At 46.1% G+C, this 14,826-nt stretch overlaps 1 long non-coding RNA gene across 1 annotated transcript; it reads left to right on the top strand.

The window, feature by feature from the left end:
• The first annotated feature begins 10,610 nt into the window (after positions 1-10,610).
• Positions 10,611-14,403, top strand: LOC149342972 (uncharacterized). Its single transcript, XR_016283319.1, has 3 exons — positions 10,611-10,687; positions 13,347-13,430; positions 14,264-14,403. It is a non-coding gene; the product is annotated as an uncharacterized LOC149342972 (long non-coding RNA).
• The last annotated feature ends 423 nt before the right edge of the window (positions 14,404-14,826 follow it).

A 14,826-nucleotide genomic window follows, 5' to 3' on the forward strand; every position in this document is an offset into this window, starting at 1 on the left:
ATTGCGGAACGTTGACCGGGATGTGGGTGCTTGAGAGACAGTAGAAGGCGGTCCAGGTGAGAGAGCACTGACGTTACAGTCGGTGAGAGAAGACAAAGCAGCAAGCGATATGCCTGCAGGAAGAACTTGTGGTGACAAGCTGAAGTTGAGGTTTCGAGTAAAACATGAATATTATTACACTGTGTGATGTTACATAACACACACACACACACACACACACACACACACACACACACACACACACACACACACACACACACACACACACACACACACACACACACACACACACACACACACACACACACACACACACACACACACACACACACACACACACACACACACACACAAACACACACACACACACACACGCACGCACGCACGCACACACACACACACACACACACACACACACACACACACACACACACACACACACACACACACACACACACACACACACACACACACACACACACACACACACACACACGCCGCCGCGGTGGCTCAGTGGCTATGGTGCTCGGCTGCTGGCCCGAAAGACGCGGGTTCGATCCCGGCCGCGGCGGTTGAATTTCTTTGGAGGAGAAATTCGAGGCCCGTGTACTGTGCGATGTCAGTGCACGTTAAAGAACCCCAGGTGGTCGAAATTTCCGGAGCCCTCCACTACGGCGTCTCTCATAGCCTCAGTCGCTTTGGGACGTTAAACCCCATAAAACAAACAAACAAACAAACAAACAAACAAACAAACAAACAAACAAACAAACAAACAAACAAACAAACAAACAAACAAACAAACAAACAAACAAACAAACAAACAAACAAACAAACAAACAAACAAACAAACAAACAAACAAACAAACAAACAAACAAACAAACAAACAAACAAACAAACAAACAAACAAACAAACAAACAAACAAACAAACAAACAAACAAACAAACAAACAAACAAACAAACAAACAAACAAACAAACAAACAAACAAACAAACAAACAAACAAACAAACAAACAAACAAACAAACAAACAAACAAACAAACAAACAAACAAACAAACAAACAAACAAACAAACAAACAAACAAACAAACAAACAAACAAACAAACAAACAAACAAACAAACAAACAAACAAACAAACAAACAAACAAACAAACAAACAAACAAACAAACAAACAAACAAACAAACAAACAAACAAACAAACAAACAAACAAACAAACAAACAAACAAACAAACAAACAAACAAACAAACAAACAAACAAACAAACAAACAAACAAACAAACAAACAAACAAACAAACAAACAAACAAACAAACAAACAAACAAACAAACAAACAAACAAACAAACAAACAAACAAACAAACAAACAAACAAACAAACAAACAAAGCACACGCACACGCACACGCACACGCGCACACACACACACACACACACACACACACACGAGTTAGTCGAAATTTCCGGATTCACTACGGCGTCCCTCATAGCCTGAGTTGCTTGGGGCGTTAAAACCCATAAACCACACACACGCACACACGCGCCCGCGCACGCACACAAACACAATATCTCGCGAGAAATACTCGTTTCGGCTGTGCTCTCTATTCCCAAGACAGTGGCCCAGGTGGGACGCAGTGTGTAAAGTCGAAACCTAGCCCAACAAAAGGAGTGTCGTACGTGCAACTGGCTTCTTATCGGGCTCTACTGTGCACATAGAACGACGTACAGATTCGCAGCTCTTTCTCCCGATCTTCAATCGTGAGGAAAATTGTGAGGAAAATTGCTGCTGTGCCGTAACCGCAATTCTGCGAGGAGATATCAATAATCTTGGTGGCGTGGTTTTCTTCTGTGTTGTGGCAACATCTTTAGTGATCAAGGGGATTTCGTTTGATACAGCTTCTTGTTACGGCCTGAGAACGAGCTTTCTTACTGGTGCTGTACCATGTGGCCACCATCTTTTGTCGGTCTTGTTAATAGGCATTCGTGGTCAAACGCTGTGGTTAATGCACTGACGACAAGTAGTCTTTAAGCTATGTTGAGGGCTCTGACCTTAAGTAAATAACACCGAACTGAAGCTTCATTTGTGCACGTTTTGCTAGACAGTGAATTTTTTGTTTTTACTTTGGACACATCAAGATATCTCACTGTTCACGCATGTGAACAGCTTTGGGTCACATTGGAGAGAATGCGGAATGTTAGCAACACATGCCTCTTAGTCTACAATATTTTATGCGGCCCTAACAAGTTTGTTGCGTGTGAGAAGAATTTCGTTTAAATGGACTCCGAAAAATATTTAAAAAAAACCCGAAAAAGGTCACCGAGCCTTGTAAAACTAGTTACGTCTGCCGTGTCTTTAGGTGGGATGCCGGGGCCTCTGCGCTTACTGAGGCCGGTAAACGAAATGTGGAAGACCAGCTTGCGAGCTTTAGCTACACTCCTTTTTGCTTCAACCCAGTTATGAGTTCGACTGAAGCAGGTAAGAACACCGGTGGGAATACGGCGAATGCTATATTAAAAAAGCTGATCCAATTCAAGTCCGAACGCCAGCTTCTATAATAGCAAGAATAACAAGCCATTGTCTTTTGAACGCAAAGTCGTATAAGCTGTCTTTATTACTCTTTTCTTTGCACTTCTATTACGAAAGCTCCTTCTTCACCTAGTGCGAGCTCACGGATGGGGGACAATCTGGTGGGGCTAATCGGTGCTACACCTCAGTTATCCAAATGCATGAAATCAGTATGATATTCCTTTATGCAGTAGGAAACATTTTCCTTAGACTTCTCTTAACGGACCTCCCATTGAGGCACATATATTCTTCGAGACTATTATCTTCGTGAACTACTTCTTTCTCTCGTTCGGTTTCTTTTTTCAAGCCCATTTGGATAACATGCATTACCTAGTCTTCAGACTATGCTGCTACTCTATTATCCACTTGGGCTTGGACCTGTTTTGTTATGCGTATAAGGTAGACTTTTACAGAAACTCTCGTGATGATGATGATGTCAGGCTTAATGGCACATACCGACGACGGGGGATTGGCCAGGGTGCATAGCGGATAAAAACGCACTCATGTACAAGGAGTGGAGTATTTGGTTAATTTTGTGTCTTAGACTAGAATTTGTATAAAAAGTGATGAAAGACACGGAAAAGAAAAAGGAGTGAATTCTCATCCTAGCGGATGAATCTATGTGATTATATAGGCGTGAATATAATCGCACACCGGTTTCAGGACATATCCCTTGGTGCATGCCCCGAAGGACAGGAGAATCGGAATATACAGAGGAAGCTCTAGTGAGCGAGGGGACCTCCAAGTAAATTCTACGAAGAGCAGCGAACCACCGGCAGAAGAGGAAAAAGTAATACACGGACTCAATTTCTCCACAAGACTCACAAAGTTTGGTCATAGATAACCCCGATCGACGTAAATAAACATTTAGCCACGGCATTTCGCAGCGCAAGAGGGTCATTGCCTCGAACTGCACATCCGCACACTCCAAGGAAAATCCAGGTGTTGAAAATCCGCTGCAGCAAGGAGAGGCTAATGGCTCAAGCAGTGGAGACGTCGGAATCGTTGAAAGCGTCATCTATCGAGGCTAGCTTCTTCGTTCACTACTTTTTTTCTCGTGTCTTCGATTTCCCTAGCCGAAGGCGAAGAGTGAACTACCCCTTTCACCTGTTGCTTTGTGCCGGAGGAAGAAGAAACGCCACATATGCAACAGGTGCGCAACACCGAGGAGAAGTTTCTCGCCAAACGTCACCGTCTCGTGTGCGAAATAAGAGACAATTGACTGTGAAATCAGGAGGCGGATATCCACGAACATGGGCGTTTTAAGAAATGGAACAATCGTAGAATACTGCCGCTTTAGGGAGATATAGAGAGACAGAAGAAATGAGATTCAAGGAGGTCAACCCATGGCTTGTGCCTGGCTGGCTGTCCTACACTAAGGGGAGGAGGATGAATGATTCAAAAAAGGATTGAGAAGGGAGGTTCAGCTCTTTGTATAGAGCAAATATCTAAATTTATAATATATGAAAATGTGCGCCAGTTGATGTGACTAGCACGCACAGTTATTAGTTTTAGTGAAATATGAATCTGACGGTGACGATTATTCTCCGACATGACCATGTAACCTCCTTGAAAAAGCTTCTGATAAAAACCGATAAAAAAGTAAAAATACTCAGTCTAATTTGTACACCCAGTACGACAAACATAGTGAGTTTCTGTATCTACCTTTGGCTGTAGTTGTACAACACGAATTGGCGGTGTGAAAACGGCGCGAGGAAGAGAGAAATTAGACAAAACTGACTAATCAAATTTATTCGCAACACGAAACTAATGTTTATACAGAACCCAAGCAGGGACGCCGGAAACGAGGGGGGTCTCTGCGGTAGTATTCTTATCGTGAGGCGGGGTCGATGTAAATGGGCATTTGCATTTAAAACTGTGCAAAATGGGACAAGAGGGGGGGGGGGGGGGGGGGGCGGAGGGAATCCCCATACTTAGGAGAGCTCTGACCCCCCCCCCCCCCCCCCCCCCCCACGGGCTCAGGAGCCCTGATCCCAAATGAATGTGCCCGTGCTAACCTGTTGTACGCATGCGCAGAACTTAACGCCTTTTCTTCGTCAGTGGAAGCAATGGATGACGCGGTGACGCATGCCGACCCATTATTAGGGACGGTTAGCGCCTCCAAGAATACGCGCTGTTGTGGCTCATGTTTACCGCAGCGACATCTCCTTGTGTTTCGTCATTTTTCCTCGTGCAATCTTCATAACTGAATTCCCAGTGCAGCGTACCAACGTGCTCAGCACCAAGCTGTGCTGCATTCACATTATGTGTTATTACCAACTTATTCTGACAGAGCGATGACCATTTTTATTCTGCAGCGTCAATAAGCTGATTACGGTTGCATGTGGCAGCGGTAAACACGTTGAGTAACCTGCAGTAAGTTGTTTGTTTCGCTGTAGCGATTGCTTCGGCGCATGGAACCGGTTGTATTTCCTTACAGGGGAGGCATCGCTGTCCGAGCGCTTTCTTTTTTTTTTTTCGCCTGCGCTCTTTCTTCGGCGTTTATTTGCCTTTTATTGTTACGCAGACGCCTTCCTGCAAGCGCTGCGGTATTTTACTGGAGTCTGCCGTTGAGCAGTGGTATAGCGTTCACGGTGAGGTCCCTGGAACGTGCTGCCGTCCGTGAGTACTCACGAAACATTTCTTCTATGGCGGAAAGAATCGTAAAAATATTCAGGGCAGCATCTACATTTAAAAAACCCGAAATATAACAAAGAAGGGGGCAGAAGTGAACGTTTTTAAATTCTTATAAACGTAGGTGGCGGTTTTGAGCGTTTATATCCAGGATTATGCCTTTTAATGGAAAATAATTGTGAATACAATGGGGGCAGATAAAACAGATGATTCAAGGGTTGTTACAATAGCTAGCCACTCTGTTTTTAAGGCAGTGGAGTAACGTAACATTAGTAAAATTTTTGGTGAAAGTTGGGTTCCTAAGAAACGTAAGACAAGCCAAAAAGCCTCGACAGTGCAGAAAAATGGACAGGAGATTGGCTGGAATAACCACGAAGGTTTTGCATAAAAACGGACCACCAAATCATCCGAGCACTTATACGCCACTGTAAACGGAACCTTAAGTTTTTAGTCCAGCCGCCCTCCTATGGGCACCTCTATCTTGTGCTGCGTCCATGTCCAAGGTTTTTGGGCAAAAATTTCCAAGCATGAAAAACTATAAGGTACTGTTATTAAAATATTTAAGGCAATAGTAAATTCTTCGGACGTCTAGGAAGATCTTTCTTTGATAGTCTTTCCTTCGCTCGCATCGAGCTGTTAAGGCTGCTATCGAAAAGCAATGGGGAACGCTTTTGACGATAGCAAGAACGTCAATAGCAAAAAAAATTCAAGCCTGCCGACGGGAGATCTACGAGTATATTGATTGTTACAATGAAATCTTATGAATCGTTATAATGAAATCTTATGTATATGAATTGATTGCGCTCGTATATTCTTTCCCGTTGAAAAATATCTTTGTCCAGAATTGTTGGGTATGTCTCTGGCCGGTTTTGTACCTTTCCCAACAGTTTGCGCCACCCGGCTCTTCATTTAATTTAGAGGAGGCCGAGCGGCCTTGCATTGCAGCGGCCGCTGCAAGGCCGCTGCAAGTATATTGCAGCGGCCTTGTGCGTTTAAGTCCTTGGCAGTTCTTCTAGCTAGCCGTCATGTATTGTGTGCACTTCGCGGAATGAAGACCAAACAAAAGAAAAACAACGAAACTATGATTTATGCCTAGGCCATTCGTCTTGACCCGTGTTTACTTCAACTTTTTTTAATGTCGGTACAGTTTACCGCGAAGTTAAGTAACCCATTCTCGCTCCCATCTACGGGGTTTTAAGCATGTGTTCGACGCGTTAAGCCGCCGCGGTGGCCCAGTGGTTATGGTGCTCGGCTGCTGACCCGAAAGACGCGGGTTCGATCCCGGTCGCGGCGGTTGAATTTCTTTGGAGGAGAAATTCTAGAGGCTCGTGTACTGTGCGATGTCAGTGCACGTTTAAGAACCCCAGGTGGTCGAAATTTCCGGAGCCCTTCTCTACGGCGTCTCTCGTAGCCTGAGTCGCTTTGGGACGTTAAACCCCATAAACCAAACTAACCAACCACGTTTCAATGTGCCGGGTATCTATAAAAGGCTAGAAAGACAGCCAAAACCTTTTCTTAGCGGTAACACTTATTTCTTCGCAGACGCATTCCCCAGTAACTGACGCTAGAAGTCATCAGTTTGTGGTGCGATTTAGAGACAAACGGCGTTGCTGGCATCTTCTGGACATTTGTTCACACTCTTGTGTCACATTTGTTTGCGTACACCGCAGATAAAGGCAGCAACGAAGAGAATCCAGCTATGCATGGTCACTCCTTTGTCGCGGGCTGCGTTGGGCTCGCCTTTGCTGTCATGGTCTGCGTCACAGCATCGAGTCTTCCTGAGAGGAAAGCTTATCTTTCGCCTCATCAGGATTCGTGGAAGGTAATCTGTAGACCTGTTGAATGCATTGCTTGTGGAAGATGGTCAATAGATTAGTAGAAGCGTAAACAAAAAATTGCAATGAAGGCCGTATGGTTGCGCTTGGGTGGATGCCAATGAGTAATTATTCCCTCATTACAAACCTACTCAACCTTGGAGTATTCCCCTAAACATCTGACCAAACAAAAACAACTTGCTGACAGAGATACATGTACGCACGCCGATGCAGCTTCGCTTACGGCTGAAGTTATGAGCCGCAATAGTGTGTTGATTTGGGATGCTTGGTACATGACTGAAAGAGTCAAATAGCGCGAAAGAAACGAGAGAAGTAAGAGCAAGAAGTGACTCATACGGGCGCCGGCTATCAACCAACTTCATGGTGGTCTTTCGGCGAAGCTGTATATAGGGGCGGTCTGGCACCTGAATTCGAGTACACGTGAATTTTCGCTTGCAGTAAAATCCTTTTTTAAGCTCTTTGTGCCAGTTCGCCCCCTCATAATAAAGTTGGTTGATAGTCAGCAGTCGTATGTATCACTTATTTCTCTCGTCTTCGCGCTGTTTCACTCTTTCGGAAGTTACGAGACTTTCCTGCATCACTGCCCATCGTTTCTTTCTGCGTTAATGCTAAGCACTGCAGGTACTGCTGCTTGCAACAAACATCCTGCTGTTTTCGGCGCATAGCCATTGCAAAATGGCGATTGCAGTGTGTCTCGAATTCAGCTTCGTAGCACTTTCTTTCGCTCGCACGGTATAATTAGGTGGGAAACCCATGGAGTGCATTTTCGTCGCGACTTCAGCGGGGCCATCGCCCAGTGCCTCTTGGGACATTTTCCAGGAAACTTGGCGACGTCCTTCGAAGCGAGAGCAGCCTGAGTGTCGCCGATACCGGCATACATGCTTCAGTTCTCTTTGCGACATTCGTTGAGAAATAATACGGCTCGGTGCTTTCATATTTTTTCCATCATCATCATCATCAGCCGGACTGCGCCCACTGCAGGGCAAAGGCCTCTCCCCCATGTCTCTCCAATTAACTCTGTCTGTTGTCAGCTGCGACCACCGTATCTCCACAAACTTCTTAATCTCATCCGCCCACCTAACTTTCTGCCGTCCCTTTACCGTCACGTAATTCAGAAGTGAGAGATGATGAACTTCCCTTGTTTCCAAGAATGTGGATTCAGCTCCCATTAGCGGCATATTGTCTTGTGATTTGTGAAATTACCCCATATATGAGATTGCTCATTTACTTGCCCCTCGAACAACAGCAAGAACAACAATAATATTTTCCGCGTCTCTCATGGCCCATGTGCAGCATGGTGCGTTAAACCACCCATGCCATAAATATTTTCCCGTGCTCTCTCGTTGAGCTCAGAAACTGTTCGCTTCTTTCATATGTGTCATAACAAGCCCGTCATCTTTAATTTTGCTTGCTGAATCATCCAGTTGTGATAACGCATTGCCGTGACTGCCTGCCACGTGGAAAAAACTGCGTTACCAAAAGAATACTCCCACTTCTGACTTTTATTTTCTTCTCCAGACCTTCTTGCAACCTTCGGTGTTCGTTCTGCGTCAGAGGTCGTTTGAACACGATCCCCTTGTGGGATGGGACGGCCAGTGCATCCACGGTAAAATTCGGGAATGGGACTTCGAAAGAAAGCGGGCCGTCGCCGACACGTTCTACTGGGACAATGCAAGCGGCAAAATGTAGGTAGCCCATTCTGCGCGGCAGCTTTTTCGCGGGCTCAAGTTTGACTGACACTGCTGGTGGTACCAGCACATCGCTGTTGGCCACTGTACTGTAACCTACCGCTGCAGTCGCTAACAGCACTCTTATTTTATTTGTAGAGGAGATTAGAGTTGTTTACGGCACTGCAATGTATATACGACGTTTTCCTTCACCGGTTTTGAGTAATGCGGTGTTATTGTGTATGAGACTACCGTACAGTGCCACTTAGCCGCCCACCTCACCTGAATTTGACTACAATAAGGGACCCCGCAGGTGGCCTTAGCCAAAAATTCGCTGCTGACAAACAGCGGCTGGCGGCCACCACGTACCGCGTTCACTTTGTTGCTTTGGACACGAGTCGCGACAAAGACGCCACGAAGGAAAGGTGCAAGCATCCCGAGAACTGAATCGTCACTGACTCTCTTCTCTTTCTCTCTGACGTGCGTGGTTGCTACTACTAGCGACAGATCTACTTTACATTTTTCCGCGGCGACAGCAAATGCTGCCAAATGCTGCCTGCTGTTAGTCGCTTACGTTTTCGCAGAACTGTACCGACTCGAAGCATAACAGCGTCATTTATTATTTCTCGGGAGGCTGGACGGTGTCGGTGGTTGCGCGGATATGACTGGTATTATACCGTATTTCTAAACTATACTACCTGCGAAGCATATGACGCTGTCACCAAAGGTACACTGTAGCAAGATTTAAGTTCATGGTTTTCCAGAGCAACAGCACATGGCCAAATATGGGAAGAGGGACGAACACAGCTCTGTGTTCGTCCTTCTTCTCTTACTTTACCATGTGTCGTTGCGCTGGAAAACTATGAACTTAAATATACAATACTAACTAGCCCAACAACCAACCCTACCGATGTAACGCAGCTAGTAGAAAGCGGATACTTGACTTTAAGAAAAAGGAAAACCTTCAGTAGACGAACGCCGAAGTGTTTAATCTACCCCATCTGGCAATCAAGTGCATGATATTTATACCACCATACGCTTTGAAGGAAGAGGTCCTCTTGACTTCGCGGCTGTTAGCGAGAGCACCACGCAGCAGTTGCGAAAATTGAAAGACACTGATTAAGATGACATAAGTAAGCAGAGGAAGAGTTGAATGGATAGCGATTCCAGCTGTAATTGTTCTCCAGTCAGTCCATGCTTGTTTCTACTTCCAACTATTCGGTTAAACCTCTGACATCTTTCTCGCGCCATCATGAGACATGAAACAAAGGAAGCGCGCTAATATGCAGGTAATGTAGTATTTAGTATTACTTATACATGTGTTTATTTTATATTTTATGATCACGCACTAGATTTGCACTTACTGCGTACAGAGAGAGGTTGCTAGTCAATTGCACTGCGTCCCATTGTCTCCGAAAAAAAATAATCGCTCACTCGTTTTGCAACAATCTGTGCAGATCAAGGTAGCGCATCCGGTACTTTACCCCATTAACGGGCTTTCTCAGTATAGGGCCTATACTCTCCTTATAGTTTTGTCTAACATCTTGCACATGCAACACAGAACAGTGGAACTCCGGCGATATCACATGAATGGTGTTTCAAGCAATCTCAGCATCTACAAGGTTGAAGTATTAACACTGTTCATTTTCATTGACAAAATCAATGAGCAGTATTACTGTTGGTGCAATAAGAACACCTTTAATACAGAATTACGAGTGTAACCAGGGTTTCATAATTTATTGCAATACGTACGAAATTATGAGATTCATGTGTGGCTGGATTGGTTAAAAACTCTACAGAGATTTACGTATGCCGAGAAAAACGTTGAAGATTCACTGCTCAGTAACAGCTCGTCGTTTCGTCAACGACCTTGAAGAACTGACAGGCGACATTCTTTTATTTTCAGGATAAATCGGACAACATACTTACATACAGAGGCCACTGAAGGTTATTCTGTTCCCAACGCTATGGCGGTGTCTCTGTTCAATGGTGAGTGCTCCTCGATAAGCAGGCAAGACGTGCCTTCCGTGACACTCTTTAGCGGACACACTCTATTGGTAGGTATCAAAACGATAACAACAGAATGAAAGGAAAGATAATTGCCTCGCATGTAGGAAGTGTGGGGTTCGATTCCCAGTGTCGCCGGATACCCACCGGTGGTAGAATCGGTGCAGGTTTTCTCCTCGCCTGATGCTCGGTTTATCTGGGGTGACACGCTTGGAAAATGGCTCTCGGTCCCCACCCTGTACCATGGCCCCTTTGGTCAAGGCTGCCCTTGTGCCATAAGAAAATCATCATCATTATCAAACAAAGGATAATTTCTCTTAGCGCCGTGGTAAAGAAGAATAACCTTCAGACGACTGGCCAACGTGCCCAGGTGGCAGCGAAAGCTTTTGTGCAAGAGGACGGCAGAGGAAGGAAAGAAAATTTTATGGCGAATTCCAATCATCGATACGGAGCAGATTTTTTTTTTTACTCTGCGGAGGCGAATGCGAGTTTCACTGGTCGCTGTGGATCGGGTTTGCGAGTTCCACTTGTCGTTACGGATTAGTTCGCTCCACGGCGGAGCGCTCCCTCTTGATCCGCCGATTTAGCGGCGGATTCCAGGGCGCGGTGTCGTCACCTCGGGAATGGCCAAGTTGTGCTTGCCTGTTTTTAGCGCGTTTTGAGACATTCCGGGTGTTTGTTTACATTCCAACAGCGCCGTCGAGACGGTCGAAACAAAGGTGACGCATCTCGCCCCCACTAACTTGAAAAACGGTCGAAGGAGCGCGGAGACCAACGCCGGCGACGGCGGCGAAAAGTATATCCCATTAGAGGTACTTGTTAAAAAAATGTTTCTTGAATTGCCTTGAAAACGGTCGAAAACTCACTGGCTACATTGACGCGCAACGCGCAACTACTCATACAAAACGGTAGATGCATACATACGCAGGACATGCAATCAGTTCCCATGTTTAGCCCAGGTTGTCACTGAAAATTGGACATGACAAAACGCGGCGCACCTGACAAGCTAAGTGCAATATACATCTGAACTGTGTCACCATATTTGGCGATCGTCAAGCGAAAATGGGCAAACGGATGCTAGGGTCAACTTCCTGAAACGGTTTGCACATGAGAGCTTCCATCGGGCTCCTTGCCGGACCATGTTCGTGTTTCGGTGGTCGATCTGGAGTGGGACGCCTTGTGGCAGATTTGGTCGCTCTGGCGCATATTAACCACCCACCCCATTCCCGTTCAGCCAGGGGAAATCGTCATTCGTAAACTGCCGGAACCGGTTGCACATGAGAGCTTCCAACGGGCTCCTTGCCGGCGCATGCTCGTGTTTCGCTGGTCGATCTGGAGTGCGTCGCCCTGCGGCAGATTCGGTCGCTCTGGAGCATGTTAACCACCCCGCTCCTATTCAACAAGCAGGTTGACACCGGAGCTAGGTTTGGTTTGGTTTGGTTTATGGGGTTTAACGTCCCAAAGCGACTAAGGCTATGAGAGACGCCGTAGTGGAGGGCTCCGGAAATTTCGGCCACCTGGGGTTCTTTAGCGTGCACTGACATCGCACAGTACACGGGCCTCTAGAATTTCTCCTCCAAAGAAATTCCGCCGCCGCGGCCGGGATCGAACCCGCGCCTTTCGGGTCAGCAGCCGAGCACCATAACCACTAAGCCATCGCGGCGGGCCGCAGCTAGGTTTGATATGATGGTTGTCCAGCACGTAGGTAATGTCAACCACCAAGGGTGACCATTGCGTTAAGCGCTGAGTGCAGCACATGGAGAACAGCTCAGCCGGGAGTTAGGAAAGTGGCGGAAGAGAAGTTCGCTTGGCAAGTATAATTGGCTCATGAATAAGACAGGTATGTGACGATACTGGCGGGAAGTGTCCTGTAAGGGATTCTGCGGCGCGTCTGGGTGTCTTGACCGGACGTGACGTAGATTCAGAAGACTTCCGTGACGACAGGGGGCTTTGTTATTTGCCGTAGCCCTTGTCGCTTGATATCGTGACGGCGCTGCACAAGTTCAAGCTATCAGGAACTGCCTGCATGTCTTCTTAGCAAAGATTGGCTCCTTGTGCTGTGTGACACCTTTCCAACCTGGGCGCTGCCATATTGTTTCCGGCGGCGGAACCGGTTTCTAGCAGTCCAGAGAGGAGGCGTTTCGCCGCTTCCACCGTGTTAGCGGGAGGTGCACACAGCAGTCCAGGGAACAATATGGCAGCGCCCAGGGAGCCCTTTTTGGAAAGGTCCATAAAAATAATTTTTTGTTTGCAAACATTTCTCAGCAAAAAATCCACATGGTTTAGCTAAGCATATGTCTGCACAAGTTTTAGTTCTCAGTTCGCACATCTAGTGCAGCACTATGGCTCATTGCTATGGGCTAGGCTTCTTTCATTTGCCGTGGCATATGTGACGATAAACCACTAACCGAAACATATACTCGGGGATTATCGCAATGGACCCAGGATGAGTGGCGTTTACAGTATTACAGAACGAATATGCTCGGATATGTTTGATGGAAATCTAGCATTTACTGTAATGAGGCCATTAAAATGCGTAAAACAGCAGGTGCGATTACAATAAGCCGCGTGCCAGTACCCCATGCTGACGCTTTATTTCTTGAGTGCATGTCTTAATCAAAACGGCACGGTTTTATTGCAGACAACCCCCTGTCCGTCTACTATCCCTTGGTGGCGTCCGCGTACGACAACTGCGACATTGATCGCGCGCCGCATCGGAACAATGGTAAGCACACCACGCGATGACGACTGCAAACGAAACTTCCTTTCTCCTGTTGTCACTGGCCCATGTAGATGCATTGTAGACGCGTTGCTTTACGCGCTGGCGAGACGGCACAAGTGGTTGAGCGGCCAGCCCAGCTGCTGCCTCCTCTCAGGCATTCGGGAAAGTCTTAATTCACCGACGAGATCAGAAAGTTTGCAATGATAAGGTGGCTGCAGCTGGCGAAGGAGAGGCCTTTTGTCCTACAGCGAACGTAGTTCAGTTCTCTTCCCCGCGCTGAGTAGCAAGCCAGCCAATTTATACTTCGAACGAATTCTCTGCTTTTATGTTAAAGAGCCTCTCTCTCTCTCTCTCTCTCTCCATGTGACTGAATGGGGTAACCACGGTACTGACCGCACAAAGATCGCAAAATTCACGAACGACAGTGGTCGCCGCAAAATAGAATGCGGAAAATGGTACTACTGGAACGCTGTGCGTGGAGAAGTCAAGCATCTGGATGGTGTATTTTTCTTCTTTCTTTTTTTGTTGAACTAGCTTCGGGAAGAAAGACGATTCATTGGTACTGCACATGAGCCCAAATATTCTTACTGGCACCGTACTGCAATCACCATTGTAAGAACTATCTCTGAGCCTCTCCTCTCTAGAGGCAGTTGAGGCCAAAGGATGTTACTGATAGGGTACTGGGTAATCTTCTTGCGAGCTCTGTGCGTAGCTTATGAATTTTGACGCCATCGCTACAATCAATTCGTACTTTCGTTTGAACGTTTTTCCTTTAACATTATGTATGTGCTGCTGCGGGCGTTAGGTAACACTGATGTCTCTGATTTCTGACGCAGGTTGTGATCTCTGGGTCACCCTGGAGGGACTGCATAATATCAGCAGCGCCTGCTTGTTCATCTACGACCTCTTATGTGGCCCCAACAAGTTTATTATGTATGACGAAGAATTTTGTTTGAATAAAACGCTCATAAGGTAATTGAAATAACGAAAAAAAAACGGCCGTTATTGGACTTCATTAGCCATACTATACGCAACTGACCTTTTATCCCGAAGAGAATATATTAGTTTGAAGGGAGTGACATAGCAGGAGCAAATACCGGAAGTAGTAATCCTAAGAAGCAATCTCGATGTAGAACCGCAGGCTAGCTTCCATAACAGCGAGAACTACAGATATGTCTGGAAGTGTGTGGAGATCTGACTGCCTCCCGTCTTGCGAGTTGTTTTCTTAAAGCCATGTAGCGTACAAAAAAAGAATTTATGCACTCAACCCTGACAGATGGAGAGCAGCTGAGAGCAGCTGCTGTCAGCCAGAATCATGACGTAATGCGCTGAATTGAACAAGAATACTTCAGTAAAATGCCGAAATAACGATGTCTTTATTTCCAAAAAGTTACCAAAA

The sequence above is a fragment of the Amblyomma mixtum genome, chromosome 5, assembly GCF_055824585.1.
Source record: "Amblyomma mixtum isolate Tamu chromosome 5, ASM5582458v1, whole genome shotgun sequence".
In the NCBI taxonomy this organism is placed as follows: Eukaryota; Metazoa; Arthropoda; class Arachnida; order Ixodida; family Ixodidae; genus Amblyomma; species Amblyomma mixtum.